General features: G+C 39.8%; 1 protein-coding gene across 3 annotated transcripts in view; it reads left to right on the top strand.

Moving 5' to 3' along the window:
- The first annotated feature begins 2320 nt into the window (after nt 1-2320).
- NCKAP5 (NCK associated protein 5) overlaps nt 2321-26140 on the top strand; it is a 380845-nt gene continuing 357025 nt past the window's right edge. Inside the window, exons 1-2 of one of the 3 annotated variants that reach the window (XM_033064245.1) lie at nt 2321-2440; nt 7513-7687. The gene's annotated coding sequence lies outside the window, so the exon portion shown is untranslated. Of the gene's footprint in view, nt 2445-7512; nt 7688-26140 lie in introns of all 3 variants that reach the window. The other 2 variants (XM_033064246.1, XM_033064249.1) reach the window with 2 other exon arrangements.

The following is a 26140-nucleotide window of genomic DNA, read 5'->3' as shown; positions in this document are numbered from 1 at the left end:
ACACCCTCATCCTTCTATCAGGAAGATTCTATGCTTTTTTAAACAGACATATAAAGTCATGCAGGCAGAGCTGTGAGGTTTTCAATGATGAATGAGTAAGGATTCAAATATGATGTATTTTGTTTGCTTGTAATGATATAGGATTTTCTTTTCATTTAGAGCTGAGGTCATGGATAGTTCTGCAACTCGTCTTTTCTTCTTCTGTCCATGTCACCTTTTGAACTCAGTTGGAGTTTTGATATCTGTTTTGGTAGGCTACAGATGAGACAAAGGTATCCAGCTCTCTAATCTTCTTTTTCTGCTTGGATGAGTGTGAAAGAATTCTGGATTTAAGCCCCTCTTCTGTTTCCTTTGGCTTTCAGAGTTCTAAGATGCTTCCTTGTGCTTTTCAGCTGTTAACTTGAGTCCACTGTGATCTGGGTTGTGGCCACAAGTGTCTCTACATGGGACAATTATAAATTGAAGAAGGCATGGAGGAGCTGGGGTCCTGTCACAGGTTGTTCATGGGCATTGTACCTTCCAAAGGAGGAAAGCAAGAATAGCTCTGTATGTCATGGATCTATCTGGGGATGAAATACATAAGTGAGCATGGTACACTGGGTGACTGTAATAATGCAAACTGAGTCTGGAGAGCTGTTTGACCCTCTCTCAGTAAAGCATCATAAGATGGTTGAAATATAACAAATTATTTGGCTCTTATGTATCATCTACTTTGGCAATTTTGGCATGTTTTCAGGATTTTAAAAGTGTTTTGTCCAGTAAGTTCGCTTAAGAACTCAGTACACTGAAGGTTTCCACTTCTTAGGAATAAAAGCCAGTTAACTATGGAAATTTCCAGAGTTGGATGGAGTCAAATTATTAAAATATGCAGCTCTTCTCTGGTATTATGGTCTCTCTCTGTGGCATTAATCCTTCTCCTTTTCATACAATGCACTTGAAATACTGCTTTTCTCTGTAGGCGGCAAGTATTGTCATAACTTCACTTTAAGAACTATTCACCTTTTAAATGCAGAAAACAGTTCTCATTGTACTTCAGCTAGAGAATAATCCCTTTTCTTTCACTCCTTCATCCTCCATGGCACGCTGATGATAAGTGAACTCTCAAGCAGTTACAATTTCACAGGAGCTTTCATGGATTGCAGAGCTCTGGGTTTTTCAGATACCACGCGTTCAATCAGCACCACTTGGAATGTCTCCCTGTTTTTAAATCTGACCTGTTAATGTCACTACATTCATCCTAAATGCTGCATTTTACAGTGGGAATTCTTGTGGCTCTCCCCTTAATGTCTTCTCATTCTTTTTTTCTGAGCAGCTGTTGGTAGCTCTCCCTACTGCTGTCAACTCTTAAACCTCTGCATTACAAACTGCAGGCCAGGGTGAACGCACTACATTAAATCAAGGTCTGCAAAGTTGGCTTGCAATACGCACTAGGAGCCCAAAAATAAAGAGAAATGGAAAACTGAGCCATTCCTAATGTAATGTCCTAAACTTAGTTTATACTTTCATCCATGAATAACTAGCACATTAGAAGCTTTTAAAATAATATTATACACTAAATTCCAGCTGGTGACATTCTTGCTGTGCTGCAAGTATTGAAACAATAATACCAGTGTTAGGGCCACAGTGCTGCTACATCAGATAGAGAAACAGCACAAAAAGGCCCCTCTGGAAAGACAAGGATGTTTGAAAACTAATGCTGAGTGCTGTAAACCTGAGACCACTCGGTTGATAATCCATTCTAGTCCCAGTATAGGCAAAAACATAGCAGAGATTTATTAATTGCATCACCACACCTATAGAATAGAGTTCACTGTAGTTATGTAGGAGTTGAGGGTATTCAAGCAGTTTCTTTTGATGAAGTAATCGAGCTGCTTCTGGGGTCTGTTTCAGCTGCTAGGGGCGTGCTTCAAATGTAAATGACTGCCAAATGGATTCCTTCTAAATTCCAGCCAATTAAAATACATTTAAAGTGCAGCTGGTGGAGAGCAAAAGGCTTATAATTGCATAAGAAATGTTTGAGCACGAAACAAATCCCTGAAGTTTAGTGAACAGCGGTTATTAAATAGTGCATTTCTGCAGAAGTAGAGCAAGCAAACAAAGCAGCCCTCCGAAACTGCAGAGGCAAAGATGACACTTTTACCACCACCTTAAAAGAGACAAAGCCGGGAGTGTGTTTGTTAGGGTGTCAGTTTTCCACCCTTGGCTCTTTAAACCATGCAAGTTTGGCAGCTTGCCCTATGTGGTGCTGCATACAAATATTGACAGAACAGTGTGGTGTTTGTTAAACCCCTTCTTGGGAAGCAAGTGATTGAAACTCTGAAGGAAGATCTGAGAACCGCAGACATTATATTTTTTCTCAGTAGCACTATAATATTTACAGAATGAAACAGAAAATAGTGAATGGGGTGTAATGAATGACCTTCCTTTTCTGCTTTGCCTTGTAAGTAAGGACAGATTTTTTTGTTTAATGCTTTAAATGTTATTATAAAAGAGGTTTACAGCTAGTAGCACTGAAAGATGCCATTAACACTTTTGATTTAACCTCGTGTTTTGGGGAAAAGCTTGGCTGATAGAACAGACCATGTAAATAGGTGAAAGACTTTGCCCAGGAAGTTGCTGTGTGCAGCCACTGTGGATAATGTGTCCTATAGATGCAGAAATCTTACAGACCTTTTAATTCACATCTGTATTTGAATGTTGGTGCTTCCCAGACATTTTGTGCTCGTGTCTGCATCTGCCTAGAAGTGAGATTTCCAATTTTTCTGCATCTACTATGCCTTAGTAAAATTTAATCTTAACCTGTTCAGTAGATCATTGTACTAATTTTAGAAATGGAAACAAATTTTTATAGGCAGTTCAGACAAGTTTTTTTCTATGCAATATTTTATTGGAGGGTAATGTCTTTCACATTTTTGTATAAAACAAATAACTGAAATCAGGTGAATCAAAACTGTTCACTATGCTATCTCAGGTTTTTCTTAAATTAATCAGGAAGTTACAAATGAAATAGGAAAAAAAGTTTTCCAAAACTAAAAAATATTGGTTTCTACCTGTGCTGCATCTCACCACACAGAATTCACAAGAAATAATTGAAATTCCTGATTGCTTTATCTTCTAACAAATCATACTCAATAAGTCCATTTTGACTTCAGTTTTGTTAACTGTGAGTAAAGACTCCTGCAAAGTTTCTAGCCACAGATCTCATTGCAGTACTAGGGGTTCAGTTAAATGTTCCTTGTTAATTGTTAATGTGAAAGCAGCACAGAGCACGTGCTGAAGACAGGCTCATAAGAAATTAGCTCATCACCAAAATAAATGTCAATTCAGTTATAAAATCAAGTTTTAAAGACATTTGTCATAAAACATAAGGACAAATGTGCATACACTTTGAAATAACTGTAATGATGTTAATCCCAAAATATTTGAAAAATAAAAAAGGAAAAAAATGTCTGAGTTAAGGGATTGGTTTTCTTTTTGAAATACCTTTATTGATTGACAATCATTACAAAGGGCAACCTATTGAACAGAGTGAAACTACTTTGGGTAAAGTAGTTTAGGTAAGTCCAACTGATCCCCAGTCACTGTTGCAAAATTAGAGTCAATGTTTATTGTAATAGGTATGATGGAAATAAGTCCATGTGTTTGTGAAATACACAGTATACACAAAATGGATTTTAGCAGCATTAAAGGTTTGGCTCAAGTCCCACAGGAGTAAGGGTACAGGAGGGTGCAAATAACAGTTAACTGATAGTAAGGCATATTTTTTATTAGTTTTGACATCTATAGAAAAACAGTGCAACAGAAGTCATAACCCCTTTCTAAAGTTGCAGAGTGAGGAAGCTGATGAGTAAATGGGGACTCACTGAAAAGCCAGCTCATGATTTTGTTTTTCTAATGGAATCTCAGGCTAACAAAACTTGTTTCAAACTAGGCCTCTGTCTTAAACAGGCTTGACTCAGTATAAATCAAAAGATGAATCTAGGTTCTCCTGCATAATAACATTTATCACGTCATTTACCTTTCCTTTATGCATATGTGCAATGATGAATGTATCCCCTGTGCCCAGTGGTTCATGTGATTTATCAGTTACCTTAGAGAAAGCCAGAGAAGTGCTCAGAAAGTGCTCAAACAAACAGGTGCACAGGATACATTAACTCTCTGTATTTCCTTCTTGATCTCATTGTACCAGCAGTGGACTGGGGTTTGGATGTTTGCAAATTAGAGCCTCCTTTGCAGCACAATTAATCAGGGATCCAGTGTCTCTTTGGAGAGTTCACTGGCCTGCAGGCACTGCTGCCTGGGCTCTGGAGCCTGGGAGAGCTTAGGTGGAGCTGTGTGAGAAACCTTCCAAACTGCCTTGCACTTGGGCACAGGTGTGGATGAAACACTTTGGGAACACTTAAAACTTTTTTAGGTGTCCCCAAGGCTAAATATCCTTTGGAAAGCTGGCTTTCTGGATTATTTCCTTGTGTATTGGCCCTTAAATTCTGCCAAAACACAGGCAGGTTTCTGTTGGGCTTTTCTCCAGAATGACTTGCTGAAAAGTTGTACAACTTCAGTGTGTCTCCACAGGGAAAATTACATAAGTCCGACTGAAGGGTCGACATAATTTATAATGGCAAGCAGATGAGAACTTGCCTGGAGTTTTCCCCTGGGTGGTATTACTCAGTGATTCTGCTACAGTAAAAGTCACTACTACTTCATGCCTTTGGCAGGTCAAACTCAGAAATTTTTGGGTATCTGAATATATACCCTCTTTCATTAAAAGCCTCACATGGAGCCTGCACCGGTTATTCTGCCCACAGGACTGGGGAATGGGTGTTCTGAACAGTGAATTGCCCTTTGGTTCTACATTAAAACATCTATTAATTTTAGGTAGGATTTACTATTCCTTCACTTAAGATTTTTCTGGTGCTCTAGAGAATTCTGGAGGACAGAGCCTGGCCCAATATTCAAGGAAAGTGGTAGAGCAGTGGAGAGATATCAAGCTAATTAGTGGATAAAGATGAAAGTTTCACCCAACCTGAAGCTTAGCTAGTGACAAAATTCCTCTTACCTGAGAAGAAAGGGGATATTTACTAAGTGCATGTTATTCTCCAATAGCTGTGAGGATGGAGGCCTCTGCTTTTACATTGTGCTGCATCTTTATCCTTGATAATGCCTCATGTATGGTAAAGTACAAAGGAAGGTATTGCCCTAAGGGAGGTGTTCCCCTGTGTCAGTGTGAGGTTTGGCCCTGCTTTCTGTGACAGGAGCTTCATGTTTCTCTACCACTGCTCTGTCCTCCACCATTGCCACTGGAGCTGGTCCTGAGCTCCACAATCCTCCTGGCACAGGGACAGAAATAAGCTGCTCCCACAGGAGACTGTGGGAGGAGTGTGTTTGCTTGGAGTACTTTTAGTGCATCTTTCACAGTTCTTTCCTAAACTCCTTATCAGTCCAGCACTCTTGGTCTGTCCTCACTTGTGAGGTAGTAGTGTAATGGGATTTGAATGCCAGCATTTTGCCTTTCAGAGGACAATGGTCTAATGGTCTTTATAGGGGTTTATCAAACACTAGAGCATCTTGGAAAAAAAACCTTTAAAAAAGCCAAAAACATAGTGGTTGTTTTCTAGATTAAACGTGAAGATCACTGATGCTGATTACAAATACAATTTATCATTTACACCAAAGTGATGCGTGACAGTTTGCTTATAATTTTGTGACCTGTGAACTGAAAGCAAGTGCATCTACTGCACTGTCTTTATAGAGAGGTTGCTGAAAGCAGCTAGAACAGCTGTCATGTTTCTTTACCTTCATCAAACAGTTAACTTTGATCCTCAGTGATGTGACCAATTCTTGCCTCATTCTTCTCTTACTGGTAACTTATGTGAAAAGTACAACTGAAGAACATTTTATGTCCCTTGCTGGTGGTATCATAAAGCCACACCACAGATTGCTCCTGTCCTTTGGGCATGTTTGCTATTACAAAATAAAACCTGCTGGGAAGCAGTTCTGGGATTTTGGGGTTTGCAGGTTTTTAAAAAAATAATGTTTCTAATTTTTTTTTTTGTTAGTAATTGATTTGGTTAGTATTTTCCAAGGATCCCATGTAGAAAAATTGGGGGACAAGTTGTCATGAGTACAGATAATTATTACCAAACATAGAAGTTGTGTAATAAATGAATGGAGGAAGAGAAGAAATACTGAAGTAATATAAATAGTTACACCCTTTCACACAGCCAGTGGAAAACCTAAATAAAAGAGTAATGTATACCAGATGTGTGTATGCTGAGTATAATTTTCCTAGGAATGATTTCCAGTAGGAAATAGTAGAAGGTAAGCAGGACAAATCTGAATCTTGCTGGCAGGACTCTGAGCACCTGTAACTATTTGTGGAGCCAGTTCTTTGGTAAATTTCCTTATTCCTTGTGCTCCAGTTTTATGGCATGAGGATAACTGAAATAATCAACAGTCATTGACTAGTCAAAGCAAAATGAAGTGATGAAGCATAAACTTCCAGCTATCCTTGAATCCCCCAAGATGTGGGACTGGCTGTACTGATCCAGGTTGTCCTTCAAATCTGGGAGTTTGGAAGAGCTGAGATAGCCCTCTCTGCAGAACTTCACCACTGTGGTGAATCTCTCTCTTTACAATCTTTAAAGAGATAATTTCCAGCCTCACACTGTCTTGTCTGAGCCTGTGGATAAACTGACATCAACCTTCTTAGAGGTGCTGACACTGTTGGTTGGTGGCACAACAGGCAGCTCTCCAGCCTCTCACCTAAGCAATAAAATCATCATGCTCATGGTGAAGTTTTAGTTTTCCAAAATTGGGCAGTTCAGGGCAGTAATCCAAAACCTTAATCTTGTTGTGGTAACTAGAGTTGATAAATGAGGATCGCAGTTAAATGAGGTTTTAAGGCCTTGATGATCAGTGCAGGTAGCTGTGGTTCCAAAAATGAGTCCTGGGCCTTAATGAAATGATTGTTCCAGACATATACCCTGCCTGCACATCCAAAGTTATTTTCCTGTCCAAAGTCAAGGAGTTGTCCCCTTTGCTGTCTTCTGTGGCAAGAACCATGAAGCAGGAATTCAGATTAATTTTTATACCATTTCTTCTGAGGTAGCCCATGTGAATGTTGTCTTTGTCACATCAACTCAGGAGAACTTTGCCTGGAAAGGCACCTGGCCTCATTACTGTGAGTTCTGTTCCTGTAGGGCCAGACTGTGTCTCTAGACACCAATTTTTATAAATGCGATTGCTCCAAGGAAGGAATTGCTTTTATTTCTTTCATTTGTTGGAAGAAAAGTAATTTACTTCTGTTTTCCAGCCTCTCACCCACACTGGCTCAGTTTTGTGACTGGTCCTAAAGGAAAAGCTCATTCTTTATTCTTTCCAAATCACCCTTCCAGAGAAAATAACAGTAGCTGTGTAGTTCCTGTCTTTCCACCCCTCTGAGACCATAGGGGATGTATGCAGAGACACAATCTAAATAGTGCTTCTACTTGTAGTATTCCTCTTTTTTTTTAGTGTAGAAAGGCTGTGCACAGCTCAGAAAGGAAACTGACCCACTGCAGGAAATTATATGGGAAGAAAATGCATTCTTGGAACCATGTTCACATCCAGAGCAACAATTTTACCTTTGGCAAAACTCTCTCACATCACGAGGTACAAGGAACAGCTATTGCAATGCTTGTTAGTGCAGGTAAATTTAAAAAATAAACTTTATATCTCCCTGATTCTCCTGTGGAGAAAGAAAGGGATGATCTTTTTTCTTTCTTGCCATTTTTGTTGCTAACAATTTACTTTTAATATTGCAACATATACTTGGCCTGAATTATTTAACATAAATGCATGAATTGTTATGCAGTCTTGTAGCACAAGGATACGTGTTAAAAGAAATATTTGAGTACAAAATTTCATAGTTTTCAAAATCCTGCAGAGAATAATGTAATTCTGCTTTCTTTTGCAATCTACATCCAGCTGGGCTGGGTAAATGCTCAGCTGGGAGGTCTGAGGGATCACCTGGGCTGTGCAGGTAAATGGGATGTGCTGAAGGGATGTCTGTGCATGGGTGGGATGTGCATTTACAGCTCTTCTCTGCAATGAGCCCTGCTGAAGGGCTTTGTGACTGCCTGGCCCGAGGTGCACCACTCAAATGTGATGTGTCACTATTGACAGAACATTGAAAGGACACTTTATGGATGCCTCTCAACAACGGAGCTTTATGAGGGCAGAAAGCAAGGCCCCTGTACTGCTGCTGGTCCCCTCAGGAGGCTGTGCTGGAGTGCCAAAACTGAATAATTTGGAAACTAAATATCTTTAAATGGATTCTTTGTTCATTTAAAGGAGATAGACTGTGGAGGACAGAGGCTTTTCTGGCGAATGTCACGGCTTTGTTGTGCAACACAAAGACGGTGTTTGAATCAAGATATGGGTACTTCTAGCAAGGTCTTTGCTAGCAACATGAGCCATGCACTACAGTTTCTTCAGAACCCAATTTCTCTACTCTGAAGTTTGTGTTGGCTTTTTGAGATTGCCTTCTATCTTATCTTCTGAGATAACTTCTTCTTCTTCTTGATGGAGGATCAGTAATGAGGTGCTTCTTTCATTGATCACTAAGAGTTGCACACAGGTTGTGCTATGATCAAAGACATTTTCTCTTTTCTCTAATGGTAAAGCTGTTGATTTACTGCAAAGCAGCAGGCTGATCTCTATGCCAGCACACTTAATTGGAGGGATTTTTTGCTCTACAAGGCTATTTCCTTCATACACAAGAAAAAAAAATATGAGGAGGTGGAGAACAGAGAGCAGAGCAGAGCAAACATGAGTAAATACTCATATTTTTTAATCATTGGAATGGATCCTGATATGGGATTTGTTGAACTTACTAGCTGAGCCTCAGTGCAGCTGTGACAGTTGGTGTCATCCAAGAATATGCTTGAGTGACATATTGAGATGACTTTAGAGACTGACTTGTTCTTTAATGTGATTTAAGACATTGGAATTTAGGTGCAGCCTCATTTGGGCTTTGTTATTAACAGAGAGGATGCAGCTTCATGCTGCAGGTGCTGGACACACAAGAACTCCCGTGGTGGTACTGCAGGTGCTTGGTTAATGTCCTGTCCCCAGGGGGTTTCATCCATCCCAGCCTGACTGCTGCTCCTGCTGCTTCCAGCACCAATATTTTGACAGTCAGAATCAACAAACCTGGAAAGAAGTTCAGGTTTATTTCAGAGCAAAGATTTGTTTGATGGATCAGAGAACTTCAGTAGTGTGGCCCAAAACTCTGCCAGCTATAGAGTGATGAAGGAAAGAACAAGTAGAATTCTCTAGACATTTACTCTAAAATCCCAACACCTTGGATCTTTTCTTTTTCTCCTCTCCACTATGCATTCTGCTTACCTCCCTGGGGAAAATCTTATAAGCTGTTTTCCTTGGCAGAACTCCTGTGATTATTGCTTCATTTTTTTATACCACATATTTGACCATTGAAGAGGATTGCTTGAACCAACATGATCCAGGAATAACTATCCTGAGGTCTGCTGAGACCTCATAGTTTTATTTTATGCATGGGAGGCAAAGGCTTCAAGCCCCTGGCAAATGGTGTTACAGATCTCAGTTAGTTCATTTTGCTGTTTTGCTCAAGAGAAAACAATAAAATAATTATTCAGGAGGAATATTTGAGAGCTTGAAGCACTTTTTCTTTACACCAGAGCCATGACCTGGCAAACAATAAACAATGGGAAAGTTTGTCTTAGTACACAATTTAACAGAATAAAAAAAGCTGGAATTTTTTTGACAAAGTGTGTTCTCTTCTCCTCAGACATTCTGAAAACTGATGTCACTTGTAATTCTTCAGGAAAGAAAAAAATCCCTGCAGTTTGCAGTACATCAATGCAGGCATTTTTCTCCTGTCTAATCTATAAAAAGACATTGTATACAAATGTTATTTTCTCTGCCAGAAATGCATTCCTGGAACATAATAAAGGCTTTTCTGTTGTTGTTCAGTAATTTGGATAATAGTTTCTCCATGAAGTCTCATAACATTTATTTACTCCCATAAATGATTAGACCAAGTGGTTTCAGCAGACAAAACTGGAATCTCACTGCAATAAGCTTTCTTACTGAAATAATTCTGTAAACATTATGCCTAAAATAATTTCAAATGACAAATTTATATTAATAACATAATACAGATGTGAAATAAATCTGTAGAGCTCTGTGTATAAAGAACAGAAAAATTTACAGGAAGAGTCATGTAGATTAAACTAAGCAAAACTTTTTCTAGAATTATTTTCTAGAATCATTGACAGCCTTGAAGAGTTACAAATATTTCTTGTTTGGAACAACTAGATTGCAGTTATTGTGGCAACAGCACTTTCTTGCTTTCTGGTAGCCCCATGGTCAGCTCTATTTGTTACAGTTTAATGGAAGGGAATTTGAGGGGAGTATTCCTCTCACATAGTTTGGCAGGTGTGGGAGGGAGAAGGAGAGGTGCAACTCGGCTCACTGTGTAAAATAAATTGTGCTGCCTTATGTGCAGGGCTTGAAGGGTCTGATGGTAGCAAGGCTGGGTTGGAATCAGCACTCACACAGCCAGACTTTGGGAGTACTTGGATACCTCACCTTTGCCAGTCCTCATTTGTACGTAACCCATTGGGAAGGGCGGGTACAATCAGTAGTGCTACATCATCTGTCACTAGAGATGAAATTCTCCCACCTTTTTATTTACTTTGCTTCCTTGGCATCTTGCTTTCACCCACTGGTTCTGGTTTACATTGCACTTCTGGCATACATGAAGTAATAATCACTGAATGGGACCAGTGCAAATGAATATATTTAAATTAAAGATGATACCTACCTGTTTTGGTTTTTGGGGATCTGTTTTATTCCACTATTTCCTATTGGTGCTCATTTCATCTGAAAAATTAATCACTTGCTGATGGATTTAACAGTCTTCATTTTCTTGACTGGGGTACTAGGTATCATCCCTCTTCAATCAAATGAAGTTTAAATTGGATTCAGGAGGCATGAAAAGAGGATGCCTTTAAAAACTAATATATTAGATACTCCTCAGGACTCTGTGGCATGAAACCAGGGAAAAAAAGAGAGATGAAAATATCCATAACTTATGCTGTCTGTGGGGGCATCATTGAAAAAGTTCAGTGTGAGTGTCCATGAATGTGTTGGGAGAGCCCTCTCCTCTGCTGCAGCTGCTTCAGGTCTGGAATTCAGGTAACAGAGCAAACCAGACAGCCTGACTCTGGTTTTCCAATCATCTATTACATCCTATGGCTAGAAATATTGCGAGTGTCATCACGTATCTCTCACAATGACACCTTTTTTTAGCTGGAAGCATAGCTGATTTCAAAGATATTAGAGAGTGAATGTGGGTTTTTTTTAAAATTTGCTTTTTTTTTCTTTTTAAAAAAATTTTTTTTTACTCAAATAAGGCTTTTGCTTGGCTCTCATCTGAAGACATACTTGTTTTTTGGTTTTGTGTTAGTTCAATAATACTGTCCCTCCCTAAATCTGCCTTTTCCCTTAAATCAGACCTCAATTTTCAATAACTTCATGGGGGGTGCTTCATTTTCATGAGTGGCTTTGAGGCCTCACTGGATCCTACAGGGCTGAGGTCCCTTTGCACTCCTTTGCATTTTCCCACTGCCATCAGTGGCTGCTGGTCCTTGGAACAGAATTACTCCACGGAATGCTGAAAGTAGGTTAGGCTGAATCTTTCACAAGCCTCCCTGGAGGGAGTTTCAGATGTGCAAATCCCAGTGAACTATCATCTCAGTGAAATGTCACTGACACATCACATAGACAGGGCTCACTCCCTTTGCTTCCTCCTGGAAACTTTTGGAAATTGGAAAAGGACCTGCAGTGTCAGGAGAGGTCAGAGTGCACGTGTAAAGTGCTCCTGTATGCGCATCTCGCCCAGTGCTGTTCCTAAAGTTTCCGCTGGGACAGCGTGTTCTTTTTAGCTGGGCAATTAGAATATGAAACAAAAAAAGGAGGTCATCTAAATAGGGCCCCTTTGTAATTTCTTACATAATACTGTGCATGGCAAGAATGACTTATTGACCCTACTTAGGGCACAGAGGGATGATAGACGGTTCATAATCCTTCCCAGGCAGGGATTGCTTTCAACTTGGTGGTTCTGTGTTTATTGAAAAAGTGCTCTTTATATGTATTTAGTAAGAAGAAAGCTAAGGTTTTAAGAAAAGAAACATGATAGCTGAGAAGATTGCTTTCACTTTTGTGAGATTTCTATCAAATCAGTCTAATAGTAATGAAAATCATTGGAAAATTTTGCAAGGTTAAAAATCGGCTTTGGTCTTGTACTTGAAAGTCACTTAGGCCTGTGTTCTTGGAAAGACTGAGGTATTCTAAATCCCACCTAAACACTTCCTCTTCTGGATGCCATCTACACTATATTGCTTGAATATATTTCAAATTTTCTTCACAGTGGTGAAGAATGAAGCCTTTATTTTTCAGTTGTAGGTTTCATTTACAGTTATTTCTAAATAGAAAAATTGCAAAATTCTCAGGTTCGGGCTTGTTTAACACACCTGAAGACAAACTACAGAAGAAAAGCCATGAAATGATACATTTCCACAGCTAATTTAAAAAGTATCTTTTTCTTTTTTAACCAAAGGAAGTATTTTATTAGAGAGGGTAGTGAAAACTTTTGATCACTGAACATTTTTGGAGTTTTTGGCTCATATCTAGTTAGGATCTTCCTCCAACCAACCACACAAGGCTTCAGTTGTTGCAAATGTGCAGTGTAGTGTTGATAACCTTTAATCTCTTTTCAACCTTCCCCTCAGTGTGAATGTACACATACATGCAGGTCTGTTTCTGTGGAACATAGAGAAATACTGAGGAAATACACTTATACACCTGAATTGTGTAGTGTCTCATTGTGCATGGACAAAATGGTATAATAACTCTTTGGTCAGTCATGCTGAGCTATGGGTTCTTAATTTCCAGAATTAGTAGTCAACCAAGTTTGCAAAAGGTTTTTAATTTCCAGAATTATTAGTTGGCCAGGTTTGCAAAAACACTGTCTGGCTTGTCCAAATACCCTCACTGTGATGTCCCCTCCTTCTCCCCGAGTTTCAAAAAAATATTGTGTTCTTGGTACTCACTTTGTGATCTCCTATTTAGCAAGTAAATGTCAGGGCCAGTGGGGGCTGCAGACCTGGAAAGTAGCATTCAGAAGGACATGGTGCAGTGTCTGGGCTTCCTTTTAACAGTTACAAAGGGCACATTAACACCTGATAATAGAAAATCATTCTCTTTCACAGTTTGGTGTGTAATTGTAGTGGGGATTCAGTCTATTTTTTTTTTTGTTTTTAATAATGCATGGGGTATGGTCAGGGAAACACCATCTTCTCCCAAAATTCCTGCAATGCAAATCTCAGAAATCCCTTTAAAATAATTGTTTATAATTCAGGCTCACCAACTTTGATGCATCTTCTACCTACCTGTAGAAACAGAGCACAGAAACATAATTAATAGACTAAATTCTGACTGAATGTACTCAGCCAAGTAGCAGTCAGGGTTGGTCTAGCTGGTCTGGCTGAGGGTTGTGGAATATTGAGACTTTTGGAAAAGGATCAGATCTTTCCCTGCAAGGTTGCCTGTACCAAACTCTAAAGCATTTTGGTAATCAACCCATCATTATATTGTGTGGCCTATTCTTTGCCCAATATACCAAATAACATATTTTTATCTCCAGTACCCTTAAAAATAGTTTTGCTGCAGTTGGAAAAATTATTTTGCAGTTTAATTTCCATAGTCAGAGGCTTTTCATTAGCACAGCTTCCTATGACAGTAGTTTATTCTGCATGCAGTTCAGTTATATTATGGAATATCTCAGCAGTAAGTATCTAGGTGTACAGGTTTTTGTAATCAGTCCCTGACAACATCTGTCAAAACAATATGGAAAAATCCTGGCTCATGTTGTCATTACAGAATGGGACTGTTTGTTTATTCAATAGAAGAAATAAAGCATATTGAGAGAAGGCCAGAAAAGTCACTCTGACTCAGTTACTGGGACTTCCAGCTTCCAGCTACAGGATATTTTGGTTCCAGCATTTCACATCAATAATAAACAATCTTTATGGGAACCATTGAATGATGAAAATGAGATCACAAATTGAGAGCCAGGCTATATATTTTTTGATCTGTTGTATGCTATAGTTTACATTAGGGTCAATCTCAAGACCGGAAAGAGGCAGTTCTGTACCACAGCATTTCAAATAAATGTTTGTCAGTTATATGAGATACTGTCACTAATTCATCACTGTAATTCTTCCAAGATGCTCTGTTGATGCAAACTGTCAGAGCACATGGTAATAATATGAGCATTTATGTGATTTACAGTGCTACAAAATGGCAAATAACTAGAAATTTCTTCCACTGAAAGTATGCATAGGTTCTTTGGATGTCGGAAATAGTGTGTGTGACAGCTGCAGCATGTATAAATCATGGTCAACTGTTTAAAGTGTTCTCTGTATATAAGTACATGCACTTATACTGGCATCTTCATGGTCCATTTCCAATATCTGAGTGACAGATTCTACTTTATGTAATTGTGCAGTTTCCTATGTTTTTATTAACTCTTTAATCCCCTGCTGAGTTCAGATACAACAATATATCTTGGTCAGTAGAACTGGTAGAGCTCAAATGCAAACATTTCCCTACCCTGCAGCATCTCCAGGGCCCGTGGGCTTTTTCAGTAATTCAGGTCTTTGGCAATATACTAGCTATTGTATTGCACAAAGTGGTTTATAAAATTTTTGTGTGTGCTTTGTTCAGAAAGAAACCAAGAAATGGTGACTCATGTGGTAATTTATTTTTGTGTCTTGAAAAAATTGAGGTGAGAGGCATTCTTTGATGGCAGCTGCATAAGTGCCGGTAGCAGTGGGAAGAGCTTCCTCATGTTTCAGCTCAATTCCCATCTTTGCACCAGCCTTGCTTCCAGAGCTGTTCAGGTCTGTATATGCAACAAAGCACTGCCCTAACAAAAAAGTGAAGTTGTTCCCACTTGTTCAAACCTTTCACTTTCATACACTGATCTTTTATCAGTGCATGGTAATTTTGAACTGGCTCAGGATTTATCAGGCCCTGCACACAACCAGCCCATGAATATGTGATTTGGAACACTGGATTAGAGAATGTATTTACAGTGAAAGGAGGGAGGACCACTGAGTTGTTTGGTTTTCTTTTTTTTTTCCTTTTTGTTTCTGGCATAGTGTTTAGGTAGAGCTGAGCCAAATTCCTCTTTTTAGCACCACTATGGGAGCTGAGTGCTACGGAGGCAGAGCACTGTCCTTTGAACTGGAAACTTGTGTGTTGTAAGGATACTAAGCAGCTTTAAGCATTTTACAAAAACAGAATTTCTGTGGTGAAGGAAGCTCCATTCTTCCCAGGGGTATGTCCACTGGATGCTATCATTCATACTTGAACAGATATGAAGGAAGAGAAATGCTAGTAAGGGGCAATCTCTGGCATACAGTTAAGGTTGAAGTGGTGATACACTGGATTTCCCCTTGTTTTCCCCCTTTAAACCATATAGTCCCATGAAGGAACTTTTATAGTTATTAGATGAGTGACTGGAAGCCATAAATATTGGAGAGATTTGTGACAGTGCACAGGTGTTTGAGACTTTAAAGCCAATCTGTGTATAAGAGTTGCCTACTATAAGACTCTTTAGTGGGTAGCAGTGGGGTTGCAATGTCTATACTCTTGGCTCAGCATAGAAAATAAATTTGGTTTTCGTATGAAGAAAGCTTAATAGCTTTGTATCTATCATTAGAGTAAGAAATAAAACCAATATGCAGAAGTTTGGGGAAACTTTGTGCAAGCACATCATACCTCACTGCACTGAATGATGTGCAATGGAAGATCCTGTAACAGCCTTTTTCCTGGAAACCCACATGGATGTAGCTTCATTTTAATGCAGATAGCTGTAGCTGTGTGTGCCAGTCCATTTCTGTCCTACCATTCCCCATGGATTTCTCTTCCTCTCCTTTTTATGGTTTCTCAGAAGTGCATGTGTATCACTGTGGACAGGCAGAGTTCATGTGCGTGAGCAGCAGGGATGATTTTCCTCCTGGGAGCTGAGCTGAGTCACCCTGAGCTGTGAATGGGAACAGAGGAGGAGGCGGGAGAACATTCCTGGGATGGGGAGAGGGGCTGTGGCTGCTGACAGCTCCCTGTGCAGCCTTGAGCTCAGTGTAAAGAGAAGCTGTGACATGAGTGACTGTGGATTTGTGAAATCACTGCCATGCCTCGCTGCTGCTGTGGTTTTGTCCTGGAACAAACCCGGGTTTGTATACCCTCTGCAGTGTGCCATGACTGAAATTCCTGTCTGCTGTTCCCTGGAGACTGGGAACCATGGGTCTAGAGTCTGAGATGGCACTGCATGGTAGGGATGAGCCACAAGCAGCATGAGCTTTGCCCTTTGGCTTTGGATCTTGTTTGGGAATGTTCTTTGTGGAGGCCTTTCTCCTGTGGTGATGCTTGGTGTGGTGAAGCTCGTGGTGCATATGCCCAAATCCCATGGAAGGTAATGAATTCCCATGGACATCAACAGTCATTCTGTCAGCTGTTAATTGTGGTGTTAAAAAGATGGACAAGAGGCAGTTTTGTGCCAGTGACTGTCACACAGAGGCTCGTGAGGCAAGAGCTGTACCCCCATGGGGGTCCTTGCCTGTAGGAGACTGTTGGAGGCTGTAGGTGGACTGGATGGTCGGGACAGACAGAGAGATTTCTAAAGCCAGGTCTTGGAACTTGTGGTTTATTGCAAAGGGCGTGGGTGAAAGGCCCTGCCTGGAGCTGCAGCCACAGCTTGGAGCAGGGCAGTGAGAAAGCAGAGAGCAATAGAGCAAGGGGTAAGAGGGTGGTAAGAGAGAGTAAAAGGTAAGAGCTAAGAGAGCGAGGTTCCCGTTACAATACAATAAATCTTCTTCTGAGTTGAATATTCTAATTTCCACTAACTGATCTAATACAAGATACAAATCCTACAGCATTTACATACAGCCTATAAGAATCATTACATTACCATACTGTGTTACACTTTAAACCCCAAAAACTGCTCTTTGGACCCCTTCTGCAAGCTAGCAGGGTCTTCTCTGGCCTTTGGATTGGCTCTCCAGCAGAAGGCATTGTCCTGTCAAAGGGGGATTACTTTTGGCCAGCCATCCTATTGTCTTCTAGTCATTTAGTAACTAAGGTTTGGTATCTCAAAGATGGTTTTCATTTCAATCACTCATATGGTTTCCATATTCTCAGAATCTTTTGCTAGGCAATCATATTTATAAGGTTTTCCTGATTCATCCTTCCCAACACTTGCCCAGCCCCAACATCTTGCAGCATTTCCTGAAACTCTTGGTTGCAGCTCAAATGTTTTTTGGAAGGAAGGAGATTTTGCCTAAGCAAATGTGTCAATACTTGCCTGATGGAAAGCTCTGCTAAATAAATCATTATACCGTTGCTCAGTACAATTTATTGTAGTCTGTCAATATCTTGCTTTTAAATATGTTTTAGATAGCAAAAAAGTATGGGTTTTCTTTTGGGATTGTTGAGGGAAAAAGAGTGAAGCTGAAGGCAAAAGTCTTGTAGGCTGCTTTGGGAAGGGTGACAAAAACCCCTTGAGAACTACACTTTAATGTTTATTAAAAATCTGGTATTTTCAGTGAAGCTGCCTTTAGGAAGTGCTGTGATTTCATTTCAGTGATGTGCTAAGAAAAACAGAATTTCTGAGCTGCTGTCTCAAGCTCTATATAGATTGAAGGTTTATGTTCTGCTTGTGTTTTGATAAATTTTCCTTGCAGGCATAACGTGTAGAAACTTTTAATTAAAGCCTAAATTCTAGAGCAAGAAGTAAGTGTTGTAGTAAGGTGCAGGCACTTGGTTGTTGTGGAATTCCCAGAAAAGATTTTTGTGAAGCTGAGGTGGCTGGTTCAAGGGCTGAGCACTGACAAACTCAGATGGAAGATATTCCAGGTGAACACCTTCTTTGGGAAGTGTCTCTGCTGCTGCCTTTCTTCCAACACTTGTGAAGTTTTCCTCAAAAATACTTCCAGAGTATGACAGCTTGAGAACATCACTTTTCTGTAGGTATATGTAAAAAATGAATACTTCCTTGTTAGAAGATGTGGCATTAAGCATTCTGAGGTGAGTTCTTGGCATTTTCTGGAGAAGCCAAGTGCCACCAGCCAGGCCAGGAGGTGTGGAACAGCCAGGTCAGAACTGGAGATGCACTGCTTCACCTCTCTTTGTTTGGACAAAGTGCTTTTTTAGTCCATAGCACCAAACACTGCCATTCCCCATGGAAGCAGGGCCATTTTTTAGGTGTACAAGCATGACCACATCATTGTTTTGAGTAAATTAAACCATGTTGGCTTGAGTGCCTTGGTGTCTCCAGCACTCATGAGGCATCTTGTCCTAAGCAGCTGCTTGGGTAATGAGCAATTGTGGTTGCAGCTCCTGACACCAAAGATTTCTGAACTAAACCAACCCTGAGGGGCTGATCTAGTGGAGCAGTGATCTGGAATCATTTAATGTCCCCATAGGGTTTGACTTGCCACTCAATTTAGGGAGAATTATGCCTGAATACCTAAAATCTACATTCTTCTTTCTGTTTCTTGAGAAGTGATGGTAGGATTTTTATAACCACAGGAAATTTGAGTATGCAGAATAATTTGCAAGATGTATATAAAATGTGTGTAGCCTTTGAGGGAGTTGATGGACATTCTCACTTGCTGGGTTTGTCCTTCTAGGGGATAAAATCAAATGGCTGCATATGTATTTAAAAAATTGTTGTGGCTGCAGGGAAAATATTGGAGCTGTGAGGACATTTTCACTAGCTTGGAGATTAGAGAGGCCTTTTTGGCAGGAAGAAAACAAGTTTGCTTGTAGCACCTGCATATACTTGCATGTCTGTGATCTTCCAGTTTTTACAGCCTGTGGTGACTATTATCTCCTTGGTACACTTGCAAAATTCATATGATGTTCTTCTGGAAGTTCTGCTGGGTGGAGAGGAAATACAGTGCTTAGTACAAACAGTTCTTTGAGAATGCTACATTCCTACATTTATTTGTCATGTAGAAAAAATGCAACTCAGTAACTTATTTTTATCACAGTTTCTGACAGTAGTAATTAAATATATATTTAAAAATCATACCATGTAATAGTAAAGCAACTCCTGTCAATATATTTACCATTTCTGATACATGGCCCCCGTTAAGTTACAGTGGCATTTACTGTTCATCTTGCCAATTATCTGGCCATTGAATATTTCTGAGGAGAGAAGAGGAGGAGAGGAAAGAAGATATCAAGCTTATTTACATTAATTTCACCGTATTTTATTAACATTCAGTTGTAAATTGGTTTTAAATTGTAAATTGGTTGTAAATTTCTCTTCTGTAATGCATCTGGACAATCTAATTCTGTTTTAATCTGTTTCAAGTGTGATGGTCAGGATGTTAAATTTGGTGGAAATGTTCAGGTATGTTGGGCAGCAGCTGGAAACCACAGTTATTGAACAGTCCTATTGGATTCAGCAAAGATGCTGAGAGTATTACAGGAGGTTCCCAGTGCTGCAGATGGAAAAAGAGAAAAAGCTGAATTGTAAAGTTAAATGTCATCTTATCATTTGCCCAGAACTGTTACATATTCAGTCCAAACTTCTAATACTCAAGTAAAAGTTAAAAAATTTCAAGGTTTTTCAGGAGTAGTGGTAACCTGGAGGTCCTGGATGCTGAATGAGCTGCAATTGAGTATTAATCTGTGATTTTTTTTGTAAACAAAGTTTTTCATTGCTATCATTTTATGTACAAACTTCTGAAAGGCATAAGCCCTAAAAATAGAAATCTGGCTTTAGGGTTTTGTCCACAAAATTAGTAAATCACTTCAAAATAGCTATTCTAAACCCCTTCTCAGTGCAGATATTTCTAATGCTGCATGGTAAGGCTGCACAGAGTGACATCTGTTCTGTCTTATTTTGAGCAAAACTTCCATGGAGACCAGCCCAAAGACTGTCTAGCTCAATATAATTACTCTAATTTCTCTAATTTGCAACAATACTTCACATAAGGTGGAATGCTGACCCTGCAATGGGAACGAGAAAAGTCTTTTAGAGTAAGCATTTTTTTGATGCAGTAGAATACCCAAGTTTCCTATAGAATGAGAATGACTATTATGTTGACATTGGTTTGGGTAATTACAGTTAGATTATATCATAAAAGCACACATCAGCATTACAGTTCTGGCTGAAATCCTGATATTTTAAAATCCTTTGAGTGGCAGAAAGTCCTAGGTATTAATTGGGCCTCATTACAGAAACAAAAAGAGATCCTGATATGACCTAAGGCTACATAACAATAATTTCCATCTGTTAAAAGACATGTGCCAAAGCCAGAGCACAGCAGAAATTTTTCTTTTCCAAACTTCTGGATTATTTGGAAGAGCTCTGAAATTAAGATAATGTGCACAATGGGCCTTATTTAAAATTCTTCAAAATTCTCCATTTACCTGTGGCATCATATAAACAATACTAACAGATAAACCCATTCATATAGAGTAAGATATACTTCTGCATGCTGAGAACTGCAGTATCTGTAATTTTGGAGGGATAAGGAAACAGCTACAGGGCAGGGTAGATGTCAGAGAAGCTTTTCCAGGTGTCTGCCATGACTGACCTCTAGGTTAACACACAAGACTTGACCCAAATCGTTCAGCAAAGTAACCTGGAACATAAAGTAGAGCAAGAATTGTTAAACTTGTAAAGGCTTCATATTTTCAGAATATTCCAAATACTGTAAACAAATGGTTCTGGCTAGTGACAGCTAATCCCTGTTATTCATACATGTCTATCCATGAGTGTATGAAAGCTAAGAGCATGGCCCTTAGCCTTTGAAAATAGCTTGGGTTGCTCACCTGAAGTGCTAAGATTGTTTGAAATCAAGGGAACGTGGAGCAGACCCCAGCAGCTCTGGTCACTGTGCACTCGGGTTCCTGCCCCTTCCCAGGCAAAGGCCAGTGAAGTGGCCTGAGCTTTAGCCCTTCATTTGATCAAAAAGCAAGGGTGAGTCTTGCTTCATGCTCCCACAGACCATTTCAAAGGTGGCACTCAACCTCAGAGTGACTTTAATTCTTTCAGTTAAGAATGGTGTTCTGAGATGAATCAAATGAGCTCACACCACGACTAGGAAAGCCTTTTCAGCTTGTGATTTACACTGTGAAGATAAAGAATTTTCCTGCCTTTTTCTGAAAGCAAAATGAACACTTTTACTATTCTGTGGTCATAGGGCAGTATTGTGTGGAGATACTGAGCTGGCTCTGACCCTGCTCCCTGGGCTGGGGCAGCACTGTAACCCTCCCATGGGCTTCTGCCAAGGATATTTCCTGTGGTGGGCTCCATACAGGGAACTAAGGTGGCCACATTGCTTTCCAGAACCAAAGTAACTTATTTAAAGCTGCTTCAAATGTCTCTGCAAAGCATTGCAGAGCACGATGTGAATACAGCCAGCACCAGCACTGCCACACACTTTCCACAGCCACTAATGTTGGAATAAAGGGAATGGAAAATGCAGCCACATTGGCTTGCTAGATGCTGCAAGAATTTGTCATGTTCAATTCCAGATGAGCAAAAATGTATCACAGATATTCTGTTTTCTGTTAGTCATGTTTGTGTTTATGCTAACATCACTGAGCCAAAGTTGGATCACGGGATTAAAGTAAACAGGGACTGAAATATAGTCAAGGACCTGTTGAAGGATTTGAGAAAAGTTCCATGTAAAAAAAGGTAAAAAAGTTGGACAGTTATTTTATTTATATCTAATTCACATGGCAGTCAGCATCATGTGATTTTATTTCCCTATTGGGGTTGTTTCTTTTAACCATGAATTCCCATTAAAACAACTCTTTGACAACAAAATTAGTCAGTCATTTAATTTTAATGTGTGGCATTAAGTAAGCTGGGTGGCAAATTGTCTTCTCAAACAGATTGACTTATTTTACCTGTGGGAAAGGAACAGCTGAACAGCTAGGAGGGAAATCTGCCAGTTCAGAAAATTTATTGTAACTTCCACGGCAGAGACGAAATTGTTTGGTTTTGAATGCTAGTTTGCTTTTGATGTTTTAATCTAACTGAAGTCTTTGTCATACCATTTGAAGCTATCCTCAGGGTTTGAAGCTATCACTACAACTTGCAAAAGTAATTGATACTTATTCTATGTTGTTCACTGTGTTTATATGACTACAAGATGAGTTTTTCCTCTGTTTATAGCATGCAATAAAATCTTCAGCACTGTAGTGGAGAAGGAAGTGTGGTAATCCAGAACAGCTTTTGTTTGATATACCTGTCCTTTTCTATCCACAGGAACAGGATGGAGAAGCTTTTTTTTTCAGGAAGACTAAGAAACCTTTCTCCTCACAAAAATAATTTTGTACTTTTCCATCATCTTTTTTGCAAAGAGACACTTTGGGTTTTTATCCTGAAAAGTGTCTTGCTAGTTGTTATGAGTTGTTGTATTTCACAGATTTAATCACAGCATACTGCTGAAATCCTAGTGCATGTGCTGTTTATTAGTACAGCTTTCTACAGCCCAGGATTTTTTCCAGAGGAGAGCTGAGACTGAGGACTTGCACTGAGTTACTTTTGAGTGAGAATTCATGGTGTTGTCCAGGGCTGCACTGTCAGTGTTGGGAGCACTAATTCCTAGACTTTAATCTGTTGGTGTCTTTTCTTAGGCATTAAGCAAGCTGCTTAACCCTAGGACATTTTACCTATGACATGGATCAACTTTCTGCAGATTTTATGGGTGTCAAGAGACCAGAATACTGGCATTTCAGATAGCCTCTTCTTGATAATAGTCATTCATTAAAATGACAGGGTTTTTATCAATTTATATCGTGTGCCGTAGTATAGAATTAGATGGTATTAAAATCAGGCAGATTGGTACAGCTGTCATTTACTAAATCATCTGCTGGAAGCAATTCTTGCCTGCCCTGCTTTGGAGGTGGAATGGAAAGGCCCAAAGACAATTTTAAATTATAGCAGTGTATCTCAGACTGGTTTGGGACTGTTGTTTTCTGACTTCCTTTAGGGTAGGATGGTGCTGAGTCCTAGTTATGGTCATTCTGGAAATGTGTGGCCTGGTGTAGTTGGAGCCCATGGTGACACTGATGTATTGTTTTCACAGGCATCATTTTGGCCACTAGAACTGACTAACAGCGTGTGTGTGTGTGAGTTTGGCAAATGGTGGGTGACAGGACTGATCAGTTGTTACCAGGTCCTCATCAAGCTATCGATGGAACACATGAAGGGAGAAGGCCAGGAAGATTTGGTTCCTCCTCTCTCTGTGGCAGGGGCAGGAATTGGCCCTTTTGTGTATGTTCTCTCTTCTGGTGAGTGTAGAAATAAGAATAGTTGCATCCCATAAAAGAGTTTCATATGGCAAGCACGAGAGTGAAGAGTAAAACCCTGCCAGGGGAAAATGTAGCCTGTCCAAATCAGTTCACTTCTTATTTTCCCTCCACAAGCAGCAGTACATAGGAAAAAAGGAGAGACAGATTATCATTTAGAGTGAAAAGGTGGAGGTGGCTTACTAATGGCTGAGAGGCAGATGACAGCTTTTGATTTTTGTGGTGTCCCTGAGAGAACTCCTTTTTAATGCTGCATTATCACATTTGGTGTTGTAGTGCCATGTGTTCATTTATTGGAGGGAATTACTTGGAACTGCTCGTTATGTTGTGGATTTGCATAATATGTTTAAAGGCAATTTAAATAAAATTTATTTCAGATTTATGGAATCTTTTCTGAAGATTTTTTCCCTCAATAATCTGATGTGCTGCTACAACACAGTGTAAGGCTAAACCTTGCAGCCAGATCCTTATCTCCATCTGGTGCATGCACATGGGAGGACAATTTATAAAGCCATCTGAAATAAATAAATTGTATTTCTCATTTGATCTGAATACCATCTCCTGTACAAAGCAGGAGCCGTGAAATCCAGGAAATCCTATGACTAAGGGATGAAGAATGCTGTTCCAGTGTTTGCTCTCAGTTTGGGAAGACAATCCTTCCTCTGGTGTGTTAGGTGTCAGGATGAAGCAGGACAGGGTTAAGCAAGGTTAAGTTAAGAGCACAGGGCTGTAGGGCTGGCAATCTCTGGGCAAAAATCTCTGCTCTGACATGCACAGAAATGTGGCTGATTACTCCCATCCAACGGCCAGTTCATTGATTAAAAGGGCGAATGGGCTTCCATCCAGGAGTGCAGCAGGAAAACAAACAGCTAGGCTGAAAAACAAGACTATTTAACCATCTGAAAGAGCATGGGGCCATCCCAGCTGCCGCAGAACCTGTCACGACTTGGCTGCCAAGAAGCCAGATGCTTGCATCAGAGGAATGTGTGTTTCACAAGCCGCTACCTCTGCTGCTGACACACAGCGACATGTCCGAAGAGGCAGCAGGAGAGTGCAAATTAGTCAGCCTTCCATGAGCTGCCAGCCCTGCTGGATCACTGACACCTGTACAAATACATGCTTTCATCAGAAATAGATTATGGGAATAACCTGCTCCTCATAATAGGGACCACTTTCAATATCCAGCAGGGGACCCCTGTCCATATGTGAAGTTAAACACTGCAGAACTGATTTCATGATGGGATCCACTGGAATCTGAAATTGCAGAGGCTTACTCGTGTGATTAAGGATATACAAAAGCCCTTGGACATGCATTGGTTTTGGGCCTGCTCCAGAATCCACTAATGCCATTGATTTCAGTTAATTCTGGATAAGGTCACTGGTGGTTGAATCAATTCTTTGATTCCAGAAGCAACAGGAAAGGCAAAGAAGGAATAATGATAACCTATGGAACTAAGGAGAGCCATTCCTATGTGTACTTATATTTTGCAACCATATTTACAGTATTTCTGAGTTCCCTTGTAATTCCAAAATCCAGTTTCTGACCATTTCTTCTAGTTTCAAGTGGCAAACACTCAAAACAAACTTTTTATGATTTGCTTAATATTGTATTTTACAATGAGGCAATTTGTAGTGAAAGGTAATGTCCTTTAAAGACATCCTATCAATTTTCTCCAATGAATGCTTTTCATAGAATTCTACTGAAGCAAAAATTATGGAAGTGAAAAAGACTTAGAAATTGATTGCAAATCACTGCTGTGGCAGGAAGAATTGTATATGCTCATTTTAGCTCTCAGCTCGTCTGAAAAGGTTAGATTAAACATTTCATTTTAGACTTTCTTTTTCCTATGTGTCGGAATCAGGTGTCAAGGCTTCATCATGGCACTTAAGGACAGGATTTCCCATAGTGTGGGATGTCAGCTAGAGTAAATGTTTCCATATAAAGGTGCTCTTCCAGGAGGTAGAATAGAATACATTTTAGCTGCAGGAGTGACAGGTACTGAGGAGCACGTAGGGTGTCACAGAAGCTGTCTGGGAGCTCTTGGAGAGGGCAGCATGGCAGTGCCAGGCATGGAGAGCACAACTGGCAAGGACAAACCAGACTGATGACATCCCCAACCCTGCATGTGGCAGAATGGCCAACCTGAACACAGTTACTGTTGTTATATGTTATTTGCTGCTTTCTCTGAAGCTTAAATTCATAAATGTGACAGAAGAGAGAGCTATTGTTTGTTCTAGCAGTAAAACCCTGCCTTTTCTAAGGACCTTTTCACTATTCTTGACATGCAGGGGAGGTAAAAAGCTTTGAAAAATCACCTAGCAAGGTCAAAAAACAAAATATCTTTGTAATCAAAAGCTTACCAACCTGATCAAACTGCTTCAACTGAAGGCCAACTTTTGATAGTGAGTATCTGAGGAGATTCATATACTGCCCTCACACTCTTCCTTTTATTTTCTCCATTTATTTCAACTTGCCAGTTGTTTATCTGCTTGGCCAACTACCCCAGGAAAGTGTTTACTCTGTTGACTTGTGACACTTCACATCTTTGTAGGCACATGTTTTGTAAGACATACTTAAATGTGTTGGTAACATTTTGCTCTTCGGAACACTGGAGAAATTTCCATGATATTTTAGGAACCAGCTCAACACTTCCAATCATGTGTAACTCCAAAGAGGACAAATTCTGCAGCCTACAATATTTTTAACTTTTTT

Source organism: Catharus ustulatus, chromosome 7 (assembly GCF_009819885.2).
Source record: "Catharus ustulatus isolate bCatUst1 chromosome 7, bCatUst1.pri.v2, whole genome shotgun sequence".
In the NCBI taxonomy this organism is placed as follows: Eukaryota; Metazoa; Chordata; class Aves; order Passeriformes; family Turdidae; genus Catharus; species Catharus ustulatus.
The sequence above is the reverse complement of the archived record's forward strand: the minus strand, read 5'-3'. Positions and strand labels throughout refer to the sequence as shown.